Below are 21,148 nucleotides of genomic sequence, written 5' to 3' on the forward strand. Positions count from 1 at the left end.
TGGCTGGAGCAGATGTAGATAAGCCTCTCCTCATGTAGGTCTCCAGTGTGATTGGAGCATTTCTGCACAGCATGATGGCCTCTGGATAGTCATAATAACAATGTAGCTGGAGTTTCTAAAAGTGAGGGTTTAAGTTACCCATGTGGAATGTATAAGGCTACTATGGCCCTGCCTGGAAGATACACAGCATCATCCCATCACATTCTCGCCAGCTCAGGCTCAAGAAAAGAGCACTCAAGATAACGTCAGTGCTGGGAATGAGTTTCATCAGGTAGCATCTTTGAAGCCTAACACCAAACTATACAATGGTAATTTGAATCCTTTGACATAGTTTTGTAAGCTACTCTATTTTGCTAAAAATAGTATTTGTTTAATATTTTTTCTACTTTCCATGTTTACACAAAAATGTACATCTTAACAGGAATCAAAGTGATGTTGTGATATATGTATACATTGCTTAATAATTAAGTCAGATTAAATGTATCTATCTCCTCAAATATTTATCATTTCTTTATGGTAAAAATGTTCAAAATCCTTTCTTTTATCTTTTGCAATATACAGCATTTTATCATTTACCACAGATAAATACCTTGTAGCGAAATTGGCAGAGTATATGGTAATTCTGTTTTGATTTTTTGAGTAACTTCCATTCTGGTTTTCATAATGGCTGCACTGATTTACATCCTTACCCACAGTGTGCAAGGGTTCCCTTTCTACACATTTTCACCACAATTTGTTATCTTTGTCTTTTTGATAATAGCCATTCATTGTGATGTTGATTTTCATTTTTCTAATTAGTCTTCTTATTCTTTAGGTAGGGATTATATAAGGGGAATATAATATATTTTTATTTATGTTTATAATTTATAGCACTAAAAGTTCCATCTATTTTCTTAAATATATTACTATAAAGAATTCTGTAGTATGTGATTGCTAATATATTTGGATTTATTTCTCTCTTTTTTGGTTTACTGTTCTTTAATTTTGTCCAATTATTTGTCTGGTTTTTAAATTACTGCATTCTTTTTCTTGATTGTTTTCTCACTTCAATACTTGGCCTCCCAGAACTATGAACTCTATTTTTATTTCTTTGATGATTAACTATGAAATTTTATCATGTTAACAAAGCCTGGTATTTACCTTATCTTCACCTTCTTCAAAAGCATACATCAACTTGAGGAAAATTAGCACCTTTGTACCTTTCCTAGTTTCCTGGTTTGCAATATTGCAGTATTTTGAATAATCAGAATTTCAAATCCAAGTATAATAACTAGAAGTATTATAGCTTTACCAATATTTAATCAAAATTACTTCCCTACGTGTTTGCTACCATCTATAGTTGTTATCACTTAGATTTAATGTAGTCCCCAAAAACCTCACATTTGGAGGTAGGGCATGGTTGGAAGGAGCGGATCTCTGGGGTAACTTGGAAGGGTATATTCTCATCCCTGGATCCTCTCTTCTTTCTCTGTTTTCTGGTAGCCATGCAGTGAACAGCTTTCCTCCACCATGCCTTTTCTGCGCTGGAGCTGGTCAACTATGGACTGATATCACTGAAACTGAGTCAAAATAAACCTCTCTTCAAGAGCAGGTGGCAGATATTTTGTCTCAGTGATGAAAGTGGCTAAGACATGTTACTGGTACTGAGAGTGGGGTTAGCTGTGTCACTCTACTTGATCCTGTGGTTTAAAAGCCTGTGTTGGAATTAGTTTGTGGAAGGAATTTGGAAAAATTGGGAGATGCTGACTCGAGAAACCCTAAATTGCTATAAACTGAGCTTGATGTGAGATTCTGGTCAGGGCTCAGATGACCAGGATGCTAATAGGAATGCAAACAGTAAAGGCCAGCCTTAGGAGGCTTTATTTTGGGAACAAGGACCCCACTGGCTTTTGTCTAGAGCCCATGTGTGTTACACACTGGCAAAAAAATATGCCTTCATTTTGGCCATATCCTGAGACTTGGCAGGAAACAAACCCTAAGGTCAGAGGGCTAATTAATCCAGAGGAGAAAATTTCAAAACAACCCAACATGTGGGCTATTGTTGGATATACTGGCTGCTTTTAGCAATATCTACAGGGAAACCAGGAGCAAAAGTAAATGCAAAATATTTGCGGTTTTTCCATAAAAAGCACCTGCAAAATTGGGTCCACTAAGAGAATAATTGCTGAAAAGACTAACATTTTTCTATTAAGTTTATTGGTACATTTTAGGTATACAATACAGTTACATTCATCTTTGGGATCTTTACTTTACATGACTTATCTTGGCTCTTATTTTTTCCCCATTCCTAGCCCTCCCTTCACCCCCTCCACCCTTACCTATTTATAAAGATTTTGTTTCCATTTTTTCCTTTTCTCATAATTTTTTTCTTTTCCCTTCTTTCCTTTCTCCTACCTTTCCCATTTCCCCTACTCCTTTAGACCTTTTCTTCCTATTACACAATATCAATTATACATTTTGATCCTTATTTACACTTTTAGTTTTTCACACCAGAGAAACTATTCAGTATTTACACATGTGTGTCCTATTTATTTCACTTAAGAATATGGCCTCAATGTGCATCCACTTAGCTATAAATGTCTCTAGTTTCTCATTCTTTATGACTGAGTAGAACTCCATCTTATATATTGAAAAAAACCACATCTTCATTATCCAATCTCCAGTTGATGGGCAATTAGGCTGTTTCCAAGTTTTAGCTATTACAAACTGTGCCGCTATATACATGGGTGAGCATATATCACTGTGATATGATTCTTTTAATTCTTTTGGGAAGATACCCAGCAGAGGAATAGTGAGGTCAAATGGGACTTCTAATCCTAGTTCTTTGAGGTATCCCCATATTGATTTCTACAGTGGTTGCACCAGTCTGCACTCCCACCAACAATGAAGAAGGGTTCCTTTCTCACCAGTACCCTGCCAGCATTTGTTACTGGTTGATTTCATGATAGCAGCCATTCTTTCTGGGGTGAAGTGGAATCTCAGTGTTGTTTTCATCTGCATCTCTTGAACAACCAGTGCAGTTAAACTTTTTTTCATATGTTTATTTGCTGCTTTTACTTCTTTTGAGAAATGTCTATTCATTTCAGCTGCCAATTTTGAATTGGGTCTTTATATTTGGGGATCTGATTTTTTTTGAGTTATTTACATATTCTAGATAGTAAACCTTTGTCTGAGAAATAGCTGGTAAAAATTTTTTCCCACATTGTAGGTTGTTTCTTAGCTCTGTTGGTGGTTTCTCTTGCATTGCAGAAGCATTTTTTTATACTTAAATTCTTTTATTGGTACATTTTAGGTATATAACACATTTACATTTCTCTTTGGGAACTTGTACCTTTACATAATGCATCTTGGTTCTTATTTTTTCCCCATTCCTAACCCTCCCTTCACCCCCTCAAGCCTTCCCTATTTACAAAGACTTTATTTCCATTTTTTCCATTTCTCATCATTTTTCCTTTCCCTTCTTTCCTTTCCCCTGCCCCTCCCACTACCCCTACCCCTTTCGACCTTTTCTTCCTATTTTGCATTATTGATTATTCATTCTAATCATTGGTACATTTTAGGTATACAATATAATGACATTCATCATTGGAAATTTGCACCTTTACATAATCTCTCTTGGTTCGTATTTTTCACCCTTGCCCAGCTCTCCCTTCAATCCCTCCATCCCTCCCTATTTACAAGGATTTTGTTTCCATTTTTCCATTTTCTCATAATAATCTGATTCCCTTCTTTCTCCTACCCCTCCCACTTCCCTTTGCCCCTTTTCTTCCTATTTCACATTATCTATTATACATTTTAGTCCTTATTTACGCTTTCAGTTTCTCACACCAGAGAAACTGTCCAGTATTTATACATGTGTGTCCTATTTATTTCACTTAAGAGTATCACCTCAATGTGCATCCATTTAGCTATAAATGTCTATAGTTTCTTATTTTTTATGGATGAGTAGTACTCCATTTCATAAAAAAACCCCACATTTTCTTTATCCAGTCTCCAGTTGATGGGCATTTGAGCTGCTTCCAAGTTTTAGCTATTACAAACTGTGCTTCTATGAACATGGGTGCACATATATCACTTTGTTATGATTCCTTTAATTCTTTGGGGGAGATACCCAGCAGGGGAATAGCAGGGTCAAATGGGACCTCTAGTCCTAGTTCTTTGAGGTATCTCCATACTGATTTCCACAGTGCTTGCACCAGTCTACACTCCCATCAGCAGTGGAGCAGGGTTCCTCTTTCCCTACAGCCCCACCAGCATTTGTTATTGGTTGATTTCATGATAGCAGCCATTCTTTCTGGGGTGAGGTGGAATCTCAGCATTGTTTTCATTTGCATCTCTCGAATGACCAGTGATGTTGAACATTTTTTTCATGTATTTATTTGCTATTACTACTTCTTTGTGTGAGAAATGTCTGTTCATTTCAGATGCCCATTTTTGGATTGGGTCTTTAAATTTGGGAGGTCTGATTTTTTTAAGTTCTTTATAGATTCGAGATAGTAGACCTTTGTATGAGGAAAAGCAGGTGAAGATTTTTTCCCACATTATGGATTGTCTCTTCACACTACTGGTCATTTCTCTTGCTGTGCAGAAGGTTTTTAATAAGAAGAGATCCCACTTGTTGATTGTTTGTGCTAGTTCACAGGCAACTGAGGTTTGGTCATAAAATCTTTTCCTACGCCAATGTCTTTGAGAGTTCTTCCTAAACTCTGTTCCAGCCGTTTCAGCATTTCTATTCTAATATTTAGATCTTTGATCCGTTTTGATTTTAGTTTAGTGCATGGTGAGAGATATAGGTCTAGTTTTAATCTTTGGCAAGTTGAAACCCAATTTTTCCAGCAGCATTTATTAAAGAGGCTATCTTTCCTCCAGTGAGGGTGTTTGGCTCCTTTATCAAAGATGAGATGGCTGAGTGTGTCTGGCATTGTTCCTGCATCTTCTAATCTGTTCCACTGGTCCTCAGGTCTGTTTCTTTGCCAGTACCATGCTGTTTTTATCACAGTAGCTTTGTAGTATAGTTGCACATTGGGGATTGTGATACCCCCTGCCCTGTCTCTGGTACCTAGAATTGCTTTTGCTATTCTGGGTCTCTTCTTGTTCCAAATGAATTTTTGGATTGTTTTCTCAAGGTCCGTGAAGTATGCTGCTGAGATCTCAATTGGAATTACATTGAATCTATATAGCAGTTTTGGAAGTATGGCTATTTTTATTATATTAATCCTTCCTACCCAGGATCAGGTGATGTCTGTCCATTTTCTGATATCATCTTCAATCTCTCTTTTCAGAGAGCTATAGTTTTCAGAGAAGAGGTCTTTCATATCTTTCATTTGGTTGATTCCTAGGTATATAAGTGTTTTGAATGCTATTGTGAAAGAAATTATTTGCCCTATTTCTCTCTCAGTGAGTCTGTTGTTCATGTAGAGGAAAGCTATTGATTTTTGTGTGTTGGTCTTGTAACTAGCTACCTTACTGAATTTGTTTATTAAGTCTAGAAGACTTTTGGTGGAGTTCTTGGGGTCTTCTATATAGAGTATCATGTCATCTGCAAATAATGACAATTTGACTTCTTCATTTCCTATTTTTATTCCTTTTATTTCTTTCTCTTGTCTAATTGCCTTGGCTAATGTTTCCAGAACTATATTGAACAAGAGTGGTGATAGTGGACATCCTTGTCTTGTTCCTGATTTTAGTGTAAAGGATTTCAGTTTTTGATCATTTAGTATGATATTGGCTGTTGGTTTTTCATAGATGGCTTTTATCAGTTTGAGGTAGAGACCATCTATTCCAATTTTTTGTAGGTTTTTTCTCGTAAATGCATGTTGGATTTTGTCAAATGCTTTTTCTGCGCCTATGGAGGTAATCATATTGTTTTTGTCCTAGGTTCTATTGATATAGTGTTTTACATTAATTGATTTGTTTATGTTGAACCATCCCTGCATCCCTGGGATGAATCCCTCTTGATCAGGTTATATGATCTTCTTGATGATCTTCTGCATTCTACTTGCCAGTATCTTATTAAGGATTTTTGTATCTATGTTCATTAGTGAGATTGGCCTATAGGTCTCCTTTTTGGTTGGGTCTTTCTCTGCTTTGAGGATCAAGGTGACGCTTGGTTCCAGGAATGAATTTGGGAGCATTGTTTCCCTTTGAATTTCACTGAAGAGTTTAATCGTAGTGGCAGTAGTTCCTCTCTAAATGTCTTGTAGAATTGAGCAGTGAAGCCATCAGGGCCTGGGCTTTTCTTAGTTGATAAATTTTTTATTACATTTTCAATTTCATTGAATCTGTCCATTTCTTCTGTGTTTTCCATCTTATTAGTGTATAGCTTTTCAAACCAGGTATTGATGATCCTCTGGTTTTCTGATGAGTCTGTTGTAATTCCACCCTTTTCATTCCTAATTGCTTGGATTTGGGCCTTTTATTTCCTTTTTCTGACAAGGTTGGCTAAGGGTTTGTCAATTTTGTCGATTCTTTCAAAGAACCAACTCTTGGCTTCACTGATTTTTTGTATTGTTCTCTTAGTCTCCATTACATTGATTTCTCCTCTGACTTTTATAATTTCCTCCCGTGTATGAGCTTTGGGTTTGCCCTGCTCTTCTTTTTCTAGAAGTTTGAGGTTCAGCACCAGGTTTTTTAACTGGGCTCACTCTGTTTTCCTAATATGTGTATTCACTGCTATGAATTTCCCTCATAAAATTGCTTTCATTTTGTTCCATATATTCTGATATGTTGTATTGTCATTGTCATTTAATTATAGGAACTGTCTGATTTCTGCTTTAATTTCCTCTGTGACCCATTGGTTATTCGGAAATGTGTTGTTCAATTTCCCTGTGTTTATGAAATTTTTCCAGTTTATTTTGCTATGGATCTCTAATTTCATCACACTATGGTCTGATAATATACAGGAGATAACTTCAATTCATTTGCACTTACTTGTTCTATGTGCAAGTATGTGGTCTATTTTGGAGCATGACACATGTGAGAAGAATGTGTATTCTAATTTTGTGGGGTGGAACACTCTAAACATTTGTTAAGTTCATTTGTTCAAGAGTTCGATTGAGTTCTAGTATTTCACTACTTATTTTTTGTCTAGTTGATCTTTCTATTTGTGACAGTGGGTTATTGAGGTCTCCCACTACAATTGTATTAGTACATGTATGACTTTTCATGTCCGTTAATATATGTTTTATATAGTTGGGCACACTAGTGTTTGGTGCATAGATATTTATGATTGTCATCTCTTCCTCTTGGATTGTTCCTTTTACAAGGATGTGGTGTACTCCTTTGCCTCTCTTAATCATTGTTGGTTTGAAATCTACTTGATTTGCAAAGAGGATAGCTAGTCCTGCTTTTTTGGGGGTTCCTATCACATGGAGTATTGTTTTCCACCCTTTAACTTTCAGTGTATGAGTTTCCTTTTGAATTAAGTGTGTTTCTTGTATGCAGCATATTGTTGGATTTTGCTTCTTGACTCATTCTGCCAGTCTATTTCTTTTGATTGGTGAATTGAGACCATTAACATTGATGGTTATAACTGAAACATATTGATTTATCATTGCCATGACTTTTTCTTTTTGTTGGGTTCTCTCCCTTTACATTTAATTTCTTGTCATGCCAGATGGGTTCATCCTGCTTTCCTTCCTGGGGTTGTGATCCTCAATGTCTGTTCCTAGGATACTGTATAAAATTTTTTAGAGCGCTGCTTTGTTATTCGAGAAGTTCCTAAGGTGCTCTTTGTCATGAAAGTATCTTATTTCTCCATGAATTTTGAAAGATAGTTTTGCAGGGTACATCAATCTGGGTTGGAGGCTGCTTTCTTTTAGGGCTTGGAATATGTCACCCCAAGCTCTTCTTGCCTTGATGGTTTGTGTTGAGAAGTCTGCTGTGATTCTGATGGGCTTTTCTTTGTATGTGATTTGTTTCTTTTCTCTGACTGCTTGTAGAACTTTGTTCTTCTGTTGAGTTTCTGGAATCTTAACAATTGTATGGCTATGTGTAGATTTTTTTTGATCAAGGCTATTTGGAGTCCTATATGCCTCACTTATCTGTATGTCAAGTTCTTTTCCCCTGCTTGGGAAGTTTTCTGCCATTACTTCTGTGAAGAGTTTTTTTTATATCATCTCCACTCTCTCCTGTTTCTTCATTGACTCTGGTTAGCCTTATGTTATTCTTCTTTGCATCATCTAGCAGCTGCTGGATTGATTTCTCATGTCCCCTTATAATTTTGAAACAATTTTTCTTTTCCTGGTCACTAATTGCAATCTTATCTTCTATATCTGAAATTCTGTCCACACATTTGCTCATTCTGCTGTGTAGACTTTCAATGGAGTTTTTCATGTCCTGGAAATCTATTTGCATCTGTTTTATGGATTCCATTTGTTTCCTATGTTGGGATTCCATCATGTTCCTGAGCTCCTCTCTAGATTTATTAATCATGTCTTGCACTAGGAGCACAATTTCTCCTGTTATCTGAGAAATTATTTCTGATTTCATTTTTTCCAGATCCTCTTTTGTTGCCAGTTCAGTGGGTCCAGGTGGTTGAGTATCAGAGTGTTCCATCTCATTTCCCTTTGGGGTTTCTGTAGGTGATCTGGAAGTCTGGTTTTGAGACTTATTTATGTATCTTCTCATTTTGACTTGGGTGGTGTGGGGGCGGTGCTGTTGGTTTCCATGTGGCTCAACTCCTCTGGCCTGGAAGAGGTGGGACAGCGGCTCAGAAGTCCCTTCCTCTGGGCTGGGAGTGGGGGGAAAGATGGTGGCTGTGGAGCCCCTTCATCTGGGCCAGAGTCAGTGGGCAATGGCTCAGAAACTCCTACCTCTGGGCCAGGAGCGGCAGGACAGACAGTGGCCCAGCAGCCCCTTCCTCTGGGCTGGGAGCAGTGGGACAGTGGCTCAGAAGCCCCTTCTTCTGAGCTGGGGATGGCAGGAAGATGCAGAAGCTTTATAAAAAGATGATATCCCAGTTGTTGATTCTTTTTGGTAGTTCCCATGCTACTGAGGATGTATTCATAAAGTCTTTTCCTATGCCAAGGTCTTCAAAAGTTCTATGTAACTTATATTCCAGCAAGTTTAGTGTTTCTGTTTTGATAATTAGATCTTTAATCCACTTCGATGTTAGTTTAGTGCATGTTGATAGATATGATCTAGTTTTAATCTTTGGTAGGTTGAAATCCAGTTTTTCCAACACCATTTCTTAAAGAGGCTATCTTTTCTCCATTGAGGATGGTTGGCTCCTTTATCAAATATGAGGTAGCTGAGTATTTCTGGAGTTGTTTCTACATCTTTTAATCTATTCCTCTGATCCTCAGGTCTGTTTCTTTGTTGGTACCATGCTGTTTTTATCACAGTAGCTTTGTAGTATAGTTTCAAGTTGTGTATTGTGATACCCTGTGCCATGACTCTGTTACCTACAATTGCTTTTGCTATTCTAGGTCTCTTCTGGTTCCAAATGAATTTTTGGATTGTTTTCTCTAGTTCTGTGAAATAGACTATTGGGATTGCAATCAGGATTGCATTGAATCTGTATAACATTTTTGGAAGTAAGGCCATTTTCCCTATATTAGGTCTTCCTACCCAGGAACAGGGGATGTCTTTCCATTTTCTTATGTCCTCTTAAATCTCTTTTTTCAGAGTGTTACAGTTCTCAATGTAGAGGTCATTTGCTTCCTTTTTTAGATTTATTTCTAGATATTTCATTTTTTTATCCTATTGTGAAAGGAATTGTTTCCCTAATTTCTATCTCAATGAGTCTGTTATTTGTGTACAAGAAGGGTGTTGTTTTTTGGGTGCTGAACTTGTATCCACTACTCTACTGAATCTGTCAATTATGTCTAGAAGTCCTTTGGCAGAGTGTTTTGGGTCTTCTATGTAAAGTATCATATCATATCATCAGCAAATAATGACAGTTTAACTTCTTCTTTTCCTATCTTTGCTCCTTTTATTTCTTTCTCTTTTATAATTACTGTGGCTAGTGTTTCCAAAGCTACATTGAACAGGAGCAGTGATAGTGGACATCCTTGTCTTGTTCCTGATTTTAGCATAAAGGTTTTCAGTTTTTGACCATTTAGTATGATGTTGGCTGTTGGATTTTTATATATTGCCTTTATCAAGTTGAGATAAAGACCATCTATTCCAATTTTCTGCCAGGTTTTTATCATGAATGGGTGTTGAATTTTGTTGAATGCTTTTTCTGCATCTATTGAGCTGATCATATGGTTTTGGTCCTTGACTCTGTTAATATAGTGTATTACATTCATTGATTTACGTATGTTGAACCATTCTTGCATCCCTGGGATAAATTCGACTTGTTCAGGGTGTATGATCTTCTTGATGACCCTCTGTATTCTATTTTCCAGTATCTTATTGAGAATCTTTGCATCTATGTTCATCAGGGACATTGGCCTGTAGTTCTCTTTTTTGGTTGGGTCTTTCCCTGGTTTTGAAATCAAAGTAACACTTTCTTTCAGGAATGAACTTGGAAGTATTGCTTTCCTTTCAATTTCATTAAAAAGTTTAAAGAGTAGTGGCAATAATTCTTCTCTAAATGTATTGTAGATTTCAGCAGTGAAACCATCATGACCCGGGCTTTGCTTTGTTGATAAATTTTTAATTACATTTTCAATTTCACTGATGGTAATAGTGGTGTTTAGAAGTTTTATATCTTCTTCATTTAATTTTGATAGTTCATATGTGTCTAGAAATCTGTCCATTTCTTCTGTTTTTCCTGTTATTAGAGTATAGGTTTTCAAAGTAGGTATTGATGATCCTCTGGATTTCTGCTGGATCTGTTGTGACTTCACCTTTTTCATTCCTAATTGCATGAATTTGAGCCTTTTCTTTCCCTTTCTGATAAGGTTGGCTAATGGTTTATTGATTTTATTTATTCTTTCAAAAAACCAATTCTTTGATTCATTGATTTTTTTGTAACATTCTCTTAGTCTCCATTGCATTGATTTCTGCTCTGATCTTTATAATTTCCTCCCTTGTATGAGGTTTGGGTTTGTTTTGCTCTTCTTTTTCCAGGAGCTTAAGGTTCAGCATTAGATTGTTTAATTTAGCTCGCTCTGTTTTCCTAATGTGGGCTTTCACTGCTATGAATTTCCCTCATAGAATTTCTTTCATTGTGTCCTATAAATTCCTATATGTTGTACTGGGATTATCATTAAATTGTAAAAACTGTCTGATTTCTTCTTTAATTTCCTCTGTGACCTATTGGTTGATCAGGACAGTGTTATTCAGTTTCCATGTGTTTGTGAATTTCTTGCGGCTTCTTATGCTATTGATCTCCAGTTTAATTGCACTATAGTCTGATAATATACATAGTGTAACTTCAATTCCTTTGCACTTACTTAAATATGTTCTATGAACAAGTATGTGGTCTATTTTGGAGAATAACCCATGTGCAGCCAAAAAGAATGTATATTCTGATTTTGTGGGATGGAACACTCTGGAGAGGTCTATTAAGTCCATTTGTTCCAAAGCTTGGTTCAGTTCTAGTATTTTGTTGTTGATTTTTTGTCTAGATGACCTGTCTATTTGTGACAGTGGGGTATTGAGATCCCCCCCCTACAATTGTATTAGTGCTTTTTTGGTTTTTCATGTCCCTTAATATTTGTTTTGTATAGTTGGGGGCATTAGTATTTGGTGCATATATATTTATGATTGTCATCTCTTCCTCTTGGATTGTTCCCTTTACAAGGATGTCGTGACCTTCTTTGTCTCTCTTAATAAGTTTTGGTTTGAAATTTACTTTGTCTGCAAATGAGATAGCTAATCCTCCTTTTTTCTGTGTTCCTGTCACATGAAGAACTGTTTTCCATCCTTTTACTTTCAGTCTATGAGTTTCTTTTTGAACTAGATGTGTTTCTTATATATAGCATATTGTTGGATTTTGCTTCTTAATCCATTCTGCCAATCTGTTTCTTTTGATTGGTGAATTGATGCCATTAATATTGATGGTTATAACTGATATGTATTGACTTATCATTGTCATGTTATTTTTCTATTTTTGGCTCTTTTTAATTTTTCCCCGTCTCCCTTTAATTTCTTGCCTCGCCTGATGAAATATTTTGGATTTGCTCTGTTGGGCCTCATGGAGTTGTGAGCTTCATCATCTTTTTCTAGGATATTTTAAAAAATTGTTTGGAGTGCTGGTTTGGTACTCATGAAGTTTCTCAGGTGTTCTTTGTCATGGAAGTATCTTATTTCCCCACCAATTTTGAAAGATAGTTTTGCAGGATACATCAGTGTAGGTTGGAGGTTGTTTTCTTTTAGGGCTTGAAATACCTCACTCGAGGCTCTCCTTAACTTGGGGGGTTTGTGTTGAAAAGTCTGCTGTGATTCTGATGGGCTGTCCTTTGCATGTGATTTGTTTCTTTTCTCTAACTGCTTGTAGTATTTTGTTCTTCTATTGGGTTTCCAGGATCTTTTGATTATTATATGTCTAGGTGTAGTTTTTTTCAATCATGACATGTTAGAGTCTTACATGACTCACTTATCTGTATGAAAAGATTAACATTAAAAATGAGCCAAATGTTTTCCATTAGGACAATTGGAAAAATGTTTGAAGGCATCTTAGGAACCAGCATGCTCTCACTCTTCCTCAGCTCAAAGGTGTTAAACTATAGTTTTCTTTTGAGAAGAGAGCTCAGGGTCCAATGCTTGAGAAGCTTTGCTTAAGAAATTGGTTCCCTGTGATTTTTTTGTGGAGTTCAGCCAGCAGATACTTAGATGCCTCTGGAACCATGATTCAAAGGGGCTTGGCTACTGCTTGAGCTGGCAGCCAACCTTGGTGTGATCTGTGTTATGCTGGTTTTATAGACTTGTAGTAAGCAAGAGTTATTGGATCACAGAGCCTGTTGGAAGTATTTAATTTCCTTTTGATTTTCATAGAGCTCATAGTTAAGAGTCTTCCTTCAATCTCAGAGGAGACTTTGCACTTAGGCTTTAGCAATACTACAACTCTTAAAAATTTGTCTGCTCGTAAAGATGTGCTAAACACATTTTGCACAATGAAATGGACATAAGCCTCTTGACAACCTAGTGGTAGAATTTTATGGTTGAGGTACAAAATGTCCCTATCTTAGTTAATTTTTTAATTGCTGAAACAAAACACTTGACATCCAAAGTTAAAGGAGGAAAGGTTTATTGTATCTCACAGTTTGTAGATGTTTCAGTCCATACTGGTTCCAAAGCAAGGTGGCATGGCAGAGGGGCATCACAGAACAGGCAGAAGTCAGCAGAAGGCAAGCAGCAGCAGCAGAAGAACCAGTGGCAGGTCGCAGGTGACAGCAGCCCTCTTTTTGTTATACTCCGTCCAGGCTACCTGCCTTAGGGTGGGTAGCCCTCACACCCAGTGTGGGCTACTTTTAATTCCAGCATCATACCCTTAATCTCAGCATCACACACTAATCCCAGCATCATACACCCTAGATCCAGCCACCTCTGAAAAACTCCACCTAGGACCACATGGGACTTTAGGGGGACATCAAAATTACAAGTCATAACACCCCCTAAATTCTCATATTTGGAGGTAGGGCCTTTTTTGGAAAAGGTCGGTCACTGATGTTTTGACTTAGAAGAGTACATTTTTTCCCCAGCTCTTCCATTCTTTCTCTGCTTCCTGGCCATAATATAGTGAATAGCTTTCCTCCACCATTTCATTCTGCCATAGTGGTTCTGCTTTAGCTCCAGAAATAGGCTGAATTCACTGAAACTACAAGCAAAAATAAACCTCTCTTCCTCACTTAAAAGTTGAAAGTGTCAGATACTTGTCCCATCAGTGGGAAAATTACCAATAAAATACTCTCATTTTCCTTTTACAAATCTTTAGCAGATAGTTATGAAAACTCAAAGCAGAAGGAGGATGCATCATGTTCTGCTTCTGCCTATTAAACGTAATCCTTTGCCACATGGTCTTGATTCCTTGTAGCAGATATACTCTAAGCAAAGATATAGAATCCTATTAGAAGCTGTTAAACTTCAACATGGCTGTGGCTTTTCTTGTGCCACAGCCCTGTGATCTCAGGACTCTGACTTTAACTTCTATCTCCTTTCCAAAGGACTACCAGATATTAAATTCCTTCACATACAAGAAAACTCATTACATAAATAAAAAGAAAACTACTTTCCCATTGCTGGAAAAAATATCCAACACCCACCATTTAAGGGAAGAGAGCTTTATTTTGCCTTATACTTTCAGTAGGTTGGTCCATGGTCATCAGGAGCCAAGGCAGAAACAGCATAGTAGATGGGCCTGGAGGAGAACACCTATTCACATCATGGCTTTCAAGAAGAACAGAAAGAGAGAGAGAGAGAAGGTACAAGCCAAAGACAAGAATATACACTTCCAGGTCATACTTCCAATCCAGTGACCTGACTCTTCCAACTAGGCCCCACATCCAAACACCACAGTCTGCTATAAACTCATTGAAGGACTAATTCACTGATGAGTATAGTGTTCTCTTGATCAAACTATCTTCCAAAAGATTTGACCCTGAACACAAGACTTTTGGAAGACATTTTAGATTGAAACTATAACAGGAAGTGATATTGAAATATTCTCAAAGAAGAAGAATGATAGCATGTACTAACTGTTGACAAAGTGTTTGACTTGGGCTTTGGCTAATCTGTAATCCATATGGCAGCATTAATAGTGATGCAAAAGTTATTTCAACTAAGGTGAGATCAGGAATGAAGACCCACTATGAGCATTAAGGAAAATTTATTATAGGAATCAGGCTTGACACAACTTGGGGAAAGTTAAATGATTCAAGTTCCAAAAAAATCTAGTTAGGAAAACATTCAAAGTAGCTTTGGTGAAGAAGAATGAATGAGAGCTTATGTTGAGTTAGGTAAAACCATCCCCGATAGACAGTGAAGGGAGGTTGGATGGGGATCCAGGGAAGATGGGTGACTCTTGTGCCCACTGCTCTGTGAGTTCTCAAGAAAGGAACTGGTGATGATGGGGATCTGTTAGTCAGTAGGGCTGGCAGGAGGTACAGACATTGGGATGTGGAGCAGAAAAAGCACACATGGGAACCCACAGGCACTTTTGGTCATAGTTGTTCTCCAAATCTTGAACCAGTAGTAATTTGAGAGCAAAAATAGTCATTATACTTTCCCTTTATAATCTGTGTAATTCCTACCCTGTGATCAACTGCAACCCAGAATCATACCAGTGAGGAAATTTTCAGAAATTTATTTTGTGCTTAGCTAAATTGACATCATTATAAAACACCCATGTATATATCTGACAATGACTCTCTCTCAAAAGGAATAGGATTTTCTCTTCTGAGTCATGGGGCTTCCAGCCACTCCTTCATACATAAAACATAATGTAGGCCAAAGGGCATCCATAGCATATTGCACAGTTATGGTGTGATGTGGCTATATTTTAATGAGGCCCAAAACACAAGGAATAAAAATGCAGCCACAGGATCTGCAAACACCCTTCACTAGATATGTTAATATTAACCAAATGTGATAGTTACATTTGAGTGACAAAAACTATTTGACTACCATACAAACAAATCTGATGGTGCAGGCTTTAATCATAACTGTTTTGGCTGTCCACAACAGATAAGCAGAAGTAATCAATAAGAGAAATCACAAGGAAGAGGCTGTTATAAAAATGAAAGCTTTTTGCAACTGCTTTAGCTTTTCAAGACTGATTTATTGGAATAATTATCCCTGCATGTTCAAAGCAGAAAGAATACTCCAAAGCTCCTACAATTTATTGCCACTGGTCAATAATTATTGTGACCTCCATTACAGTAAAAGAATTATAAATAAATGATTGCTGTTACCTCCTTTACAAAAAGACATCTGAGATAAATAAATAAATATTTTTCATTTGAAGTCAATTGTTATATGTGTGGAATTGTCATGAGACAGTCCTAAGTTAAGTACCTCATTTGGAAGGGGACTGAGTGTCTTCGTTATGACAATGAGGAAATATTGACCCTCCTGCCTCATCTCTGCCCTGCACATTGTTGACACATATAGTCCTGTGAATGTGTAGTTCTAGTGAAAAACAAACATGAATTGCCTTGGTATGGTTACCTTGACAATACTGCAAAGAAGCCAAGAATAGAGTGTGGTGTCATTCTATCCAAGTATCTTTCACCTGTTCCATATAAGAAATGCACATTTCATTGCTCTAAGTCTCGATATGCCCTCATTTGAACTTGGGCTGGGAAGTCTCAGGCCTCCTAAAGCAATGTTTTTTGTTAGGGGATAGATGGATATTGCATCACTGATAAAGCCACCACCAGGGGGCAGATTAAAGCACAACTAGGATGATTAGATCAGTCCTAAAGAACGGGGCCAAGAGCATGGTCTGAAGTCTGTTCAGAGAAGGTGGTGTGAGGCCAAGAATGAAGATGCTAATGCTTCTGTTGCTTCTGGGGCCAAGTATGGGCATTATTACAGGCTTGGGTGTGTGTAGGTATGTGTGTGTGTGTGTGTGTGTGTGTGTGTGTGTGTGTGTGTGTGTGTATCTGTGCATTAAAGTGAGTGAAGTGGCTCAGCCATCATGAGTTGTTTGTTCAAAGTGAGAGAGAGCAATAGAGCTGTCTAAGGTTTAAAGGCTGAGAATCTCTAATGAGGGGAAGTGAGGATTATGAGCTGAGGGAGGATGAAAGGATGAGGGGAAAGTGTGGATTTTCCAGGAGCAGAGAGAAAAGTGACAGAGAAAGGCTGAGTTTTATGAAGCACTGTCTGACCCAGGCCCTGACTCTGCTCCTGCTGGCTTCTTTTGTCCCTCTGTCCTCTGTTTCACCAGGGTTCGGGCTTTGTGCTCTTGTCTCTCAGCTCCCGAGGAGGGCCATCTGTAAGACTGGATCCTCTGTGAAGATTCAGTGTCGCTGTGTGGACTTTCAGGCCGCAATGGTGATTTGGTACCGTCAGTTCCCGAAACAGGGCTTCACGCGGATGGCGATTTCTAATGAGGGCTCCAGCGTCACCTATGAACCTGGTTTTAAAAGAGCCAAGTTTCCCATCAGCCACCCAAACCTGACCTATTCAAGCCTGACCCTGACCAGCGCTTATCCCGAAGACAGCAGCTTCTACTTCTGTGGTGCTAGTGACACAGCGCTTGGTAGAAATCAGAGAGCCAGGCAAGAACATTTGCAGCAGCCTGTTCTGTAGAAGGAGGTGTGGGGAATGAAAACCACAGCTTCTCTGGTTGGGGAAGGCGGAAGGGAGAGGGGCGACGGGGAAGGGGGGAGGGGGGAGAGAGGGAGAGGGAGAGGGAGATGGAGATGAGAATTTGACTGTTAAGTGGGGAGGAAGTATGTTGTCTGAGACCTAGAAAAACAGGAATAGGACTGGGGCTATAAAGAGGACACCTGAAAGGCAAAGGTCCCTGAAGATTATAAAACTTGGACTTTTGTGTTGAATCTGTCACATGCTTGTCATGTGTTCTGGAATAAATCTACCTATGATTATGTAGTGAGACCTGAAGAGAACTGCACAAGTCACCATGTGTTTTCTAGGATAAACTTTGGCATCTGTCTGTCCAATATTCAGCACTGTCTTGTCATCATGCTAGACCCAGGATATGGAGACTCATGTGGCAGGTGAGCAGACACTCACTTGTGAAAGAGTCTGATGTCTGGCTGTAAATAGTTTATTTACTTATTTATTTATTTTGACTGATGAATGGGAGAGATAAGCCCTGGGACTCATGAGGGGCCCCCTGTGCACTGGGGCACAGAGTACACCTAAAGCACCCCAAGAGAAGGTGCTGTGAACTGCTCTTGACAAAGGCATCAAGGTATGGGGAGCAAAGAGAGCCTGTGCCGGAGACTTCAGACCACATGGCTTGTCTGATGACCTGGGAAGTTCTGTCAGAAGCTAGAAGATAATAAATAAGTGGAGCAGGGAAGGTAGGGAAGTATAAAAGGCCTTTTCTAAGAGAAAGAAAAAGTTACATTGACCATAAATCTTTATAGTCCCATAAAAATGTAACATAAATTTATAAGAAGTAGCATATATTTCCAATAAACATGGGAGGAGCAGGGGATTTAGCTCAGTGGCACCATGCCTGCCTCGCAAGTGCAAGGTCCAGAGTTCAATCCCCAGTACTGAAAAAAAAAAACAAAACATGGGAGGAGAGGAATGAGAGAGAACCACATAGCTATACATAGAAATATTGTCAAGGTCTATCTGGCATGTAATTGTGAAGGGAAGAGGTGAGATAAATGTTTCAAAAGTTGTTACTACACTCTTGATTCAATAACTAACCACAGGACGACAGAAAGTCAGTTTGTAAACTGTGTAAAACTCAAGAAATAGTTAAGAATTCTTAGGATGCAAAAAAGGATATAAAACATATAAGAAATAGGTACTGTTACAGTAGCTTTATTTATTTACTGTTTGCTTAAATTTTTTTATTGGTACATTTTAGGTATACAATACATGCACATTTATCATTGGGTACTAGTACCTGTACGTATTTTGGTTCTTATTTTTCCCCATTTCCTGTCCTCCCTTCACCCCCTCCATCCTTTCCTATTTACAAAGACTTTGTTGCCATTTTTTCCTTTTCTCATAATTTTTCCTTTCTCTTCTTTCCTTACCCCTTCCCTCCCACTTCTCCTAACTCTTTGGACCTTTTCTTCCTATTTCAAATTATCAAATATTCATTTTAATCATTTTAAACCTTATTTACATTTTTAGTTTCTCCCACGAGAGAAACTATTCAGTATTTACACGTGTGTCCTATTTATTTCACTTAAGAATATGGCCTCAATATGCACCTATTTAGCTATAAATGCCTCTAGTTTCTCATTCTTTATGGCTGAGTGGTCCTCTATTTTATTAAAAAAAAAAACACATCTTCTTTATCCAGTTTACAGATGATGGGCACTTGGTGTGTTTCCAAGCTTTAGCTGTTACAGACTGTGCCGCTATAATCATGGGTGCACATATATCGCTGTAGTATGATTCTTTTAATTCTTTTGGGAGGATACCAAGCAGGGGAATAGCTGGGTCAAGTGGGACCTCTAGTCCTACCTCTTTGAGGAATCTCCATACTGATTTTGCAGTGGTTGTCCCAGTCTGCACTCCCACCAACAAAGGAGAAAGGTTCCTTTCTACCCACACCCATACCAGCATTTATTATTGCTTGATTTCTTGATAGTAGCCATTCTTTCTGGGATGAGGTGGAATCTTGAGTGTTGGTTTCATTTGCATCTCTCGAATGACCAGTGATGTTGAACATTTTTTCATATCTTTATTTGCTCCTTTTACTTCTTTTCTGAGAAATGTCTGTTCAATGAACAGATGCCAGTTTTTGAATTGGGTCTTTAAATTTGGGGGGTCTGATTTTTTTCAGTTCTTTATATATTCTTGATAGTAGTCCTTTGTCTGAGGTACCACTGCTAAAATTTTGTCCCCCATTGTAGGTTGTCTGTTAGTTCTGTTGGTGGTTTCTCTTGCAGTGCAGAAGCTTTTTAACAAGATGAAATCCAAGTTGTTGATTCTTTATGCTAATTCCCTTGCTACTGAGGTTTTGTTCACAAAGTCTTCTCCTATGCCAATGTCTTCGAGAGTTCTACCTAACTTACCTTCCAGCAAGTTTAGTGTTTCTGTTTTAATATTTAGATCTTTAATCCACTTCGATCTTAGTTTAGTGCATGTTGATATATATGGTCTAGTTTTAATCCTTGGCAGGTTGAAATCCAGTTTTTCCAACACCATTTATTAAATAGGCTATCTTTTTTCTATTCATCTCCAATTTCATCACACTATGGTCTGATAATATGCAGTGGATAACTTCAATTCCTTTGCACTTACCTAAATATGTTCTATGAGTGAGTATGTTGTCTATTTTGGAGAATGACTGGTGTGCAGCTGAAAAGAATGTGTATTCTGATTTTGTGGGGTGGAACACTCTATAAACATCTGTTAAGTTCATTTGTTCAACAGTTTGATTGAGTTCTAGTATTTCTTTGCTTGTTTTTTTTCTAGTTGATCTATCTATTTGTGTCAATGGGGTATTGAGCTCCCCCACTGCTATTTTATTAGTGCTCATATGATTTTTCATGTCCGTTAGTGTTTGTTTTATATAGTTTGGCACACTCGTGTTTGGTGCATAGATATTTATGATTGTCATCTCTTCCTCTTGAATTGTTCCCTTTACAAGGATGTAGTGTCCTTCTTTGTCTCTCTTAATCAGTGGGGATTTGAAATCCACTTGGTCTGCGAAGAGATTAGCTACTCCTTTTTTTCGGGTTCCTGTCACATGAAATATTGTATTGCATCCTTTAACTTTCTGTCTATGTGTTTCTTTTTGAATTAAGTGTGTTTCTTGTATGCAGCATATTGTTGGATTTTGCTTCTTGACCCATTCTGCCAGTCTATTTCTTTTGACTGGTGGGTTGAGACCATTAACATTGATGGCTATAACTGATACATATTGACTTGTCATTGTCATGACTTTTTCTTTTTGTTGGATTATCCCCCATTGCTTTTAACTTCTTTCTGTGCCCAGTGGATTCATTCTTCTGGGCTTCCAGGGGTTGTGATCCTTGTTGTCTTTTCCTAGGATTTTTTCTAAATTTTTTTGGAGTGCTGGTTTGGTATTCATGAAGTTCCTAAGGTCCTCCTTGTCATGAAAATATCTTATTTCTTTATCAATTTTGAAAGATAGTTTTGCAGAGTACATCAATGTGGGTTGGAAGTTCTTTTCCTTTAGGGCTTGAAATACATCACTCCAAGTTCTTCTTGCCTTGAGGGTTTGTGTTGAGAAGTCTGCTGTGATTATATGTGATTCATTTCTTTTCTCTAACTGCTTGCAGAACTTTGTTCTTTTGTTAGGTTTCTGGAATCTTAACAATTATATGCCTATGTGTAGATTTTTTTTTATCAAGTCTAGTTGGAGTCCTGTATGCCTCACTTATTTGTATGTCAAGTTCTCTTCTCCTGCTTGCTTGCGAAGTTTTCTGCCATCACTTCTGTGAACAGTTTTTTATGTCATCTTCATTCTCTCCTGTTTCTTCTTTGACTCCAATCAGTCTTACATTATTCTTTGCATTGTCTAGCAGCTGCTGGATTGATTTCTCATGGTCCCTTACAATTTTGAAGCAATTTTTCTTTTCCTGGTCACTAATTGCAATCTTATCTTCTATATCTGAAATTCTGTCCT

General features: G+C 37.8%; 1 protein-coding gene and 1 gene segment (V, D, J or C); both read left to right on the forward strand.

The window, feature by feature from the left end:
- LOC101709223 (T cell receptor beta constant 1-like) overlaps positions 1–21,148 on the forward strand; it is a 225,627-nt gene that overhangs the window by 70,614 nt on the left and 133,865 nt on the right.
- The window catches only part of LOC101714129 (T cell receptor beta constant 1), a 197,134-nt gene that overhangs the window by 50,317 nt on the left and 125,669 nt on the right, over positions 1–21,148 (forward strand). For 2 of the 19 annotated variants that reach the window (XR_015449876.1, XR_015449883.1), the window contains exons 1-2: positions 16,315–16,410; positions 16,781–17,095. The exons of 10 other annotated variants lie outside the window; for them this stretch is intronic. The gene's annotated coding sequence lies outside the window, so the exon portion shown is untranslated. Of the gene's footprint in view, positions 1–16,314; positions 16,411–16,469; positions 17,577–21,148 lie in introns of those variants that run through there. 7 more of the 19 variants (XR_015449877.1, XR_015449890.1, XR_015449847.1 and 4 more) reach the window with 5 other exon arrangements.

The sequence above is a fragment of the Heterocephalus glaber genome, unplaced genomic scaffold (assembly GCF_053883595.1).
Source record: "Heterocephalus glaber isolate CG9 unplaced genomic scaffold, H.glaber_assembly_v1.0 deba00000818, whole genome shotgun sequence".
NCBI lineage: Eukaryota > Metazoa > Chordata > Mammalia > Rodentia > Bathyergidae > Heterocephalus > Heterocephalus glaber.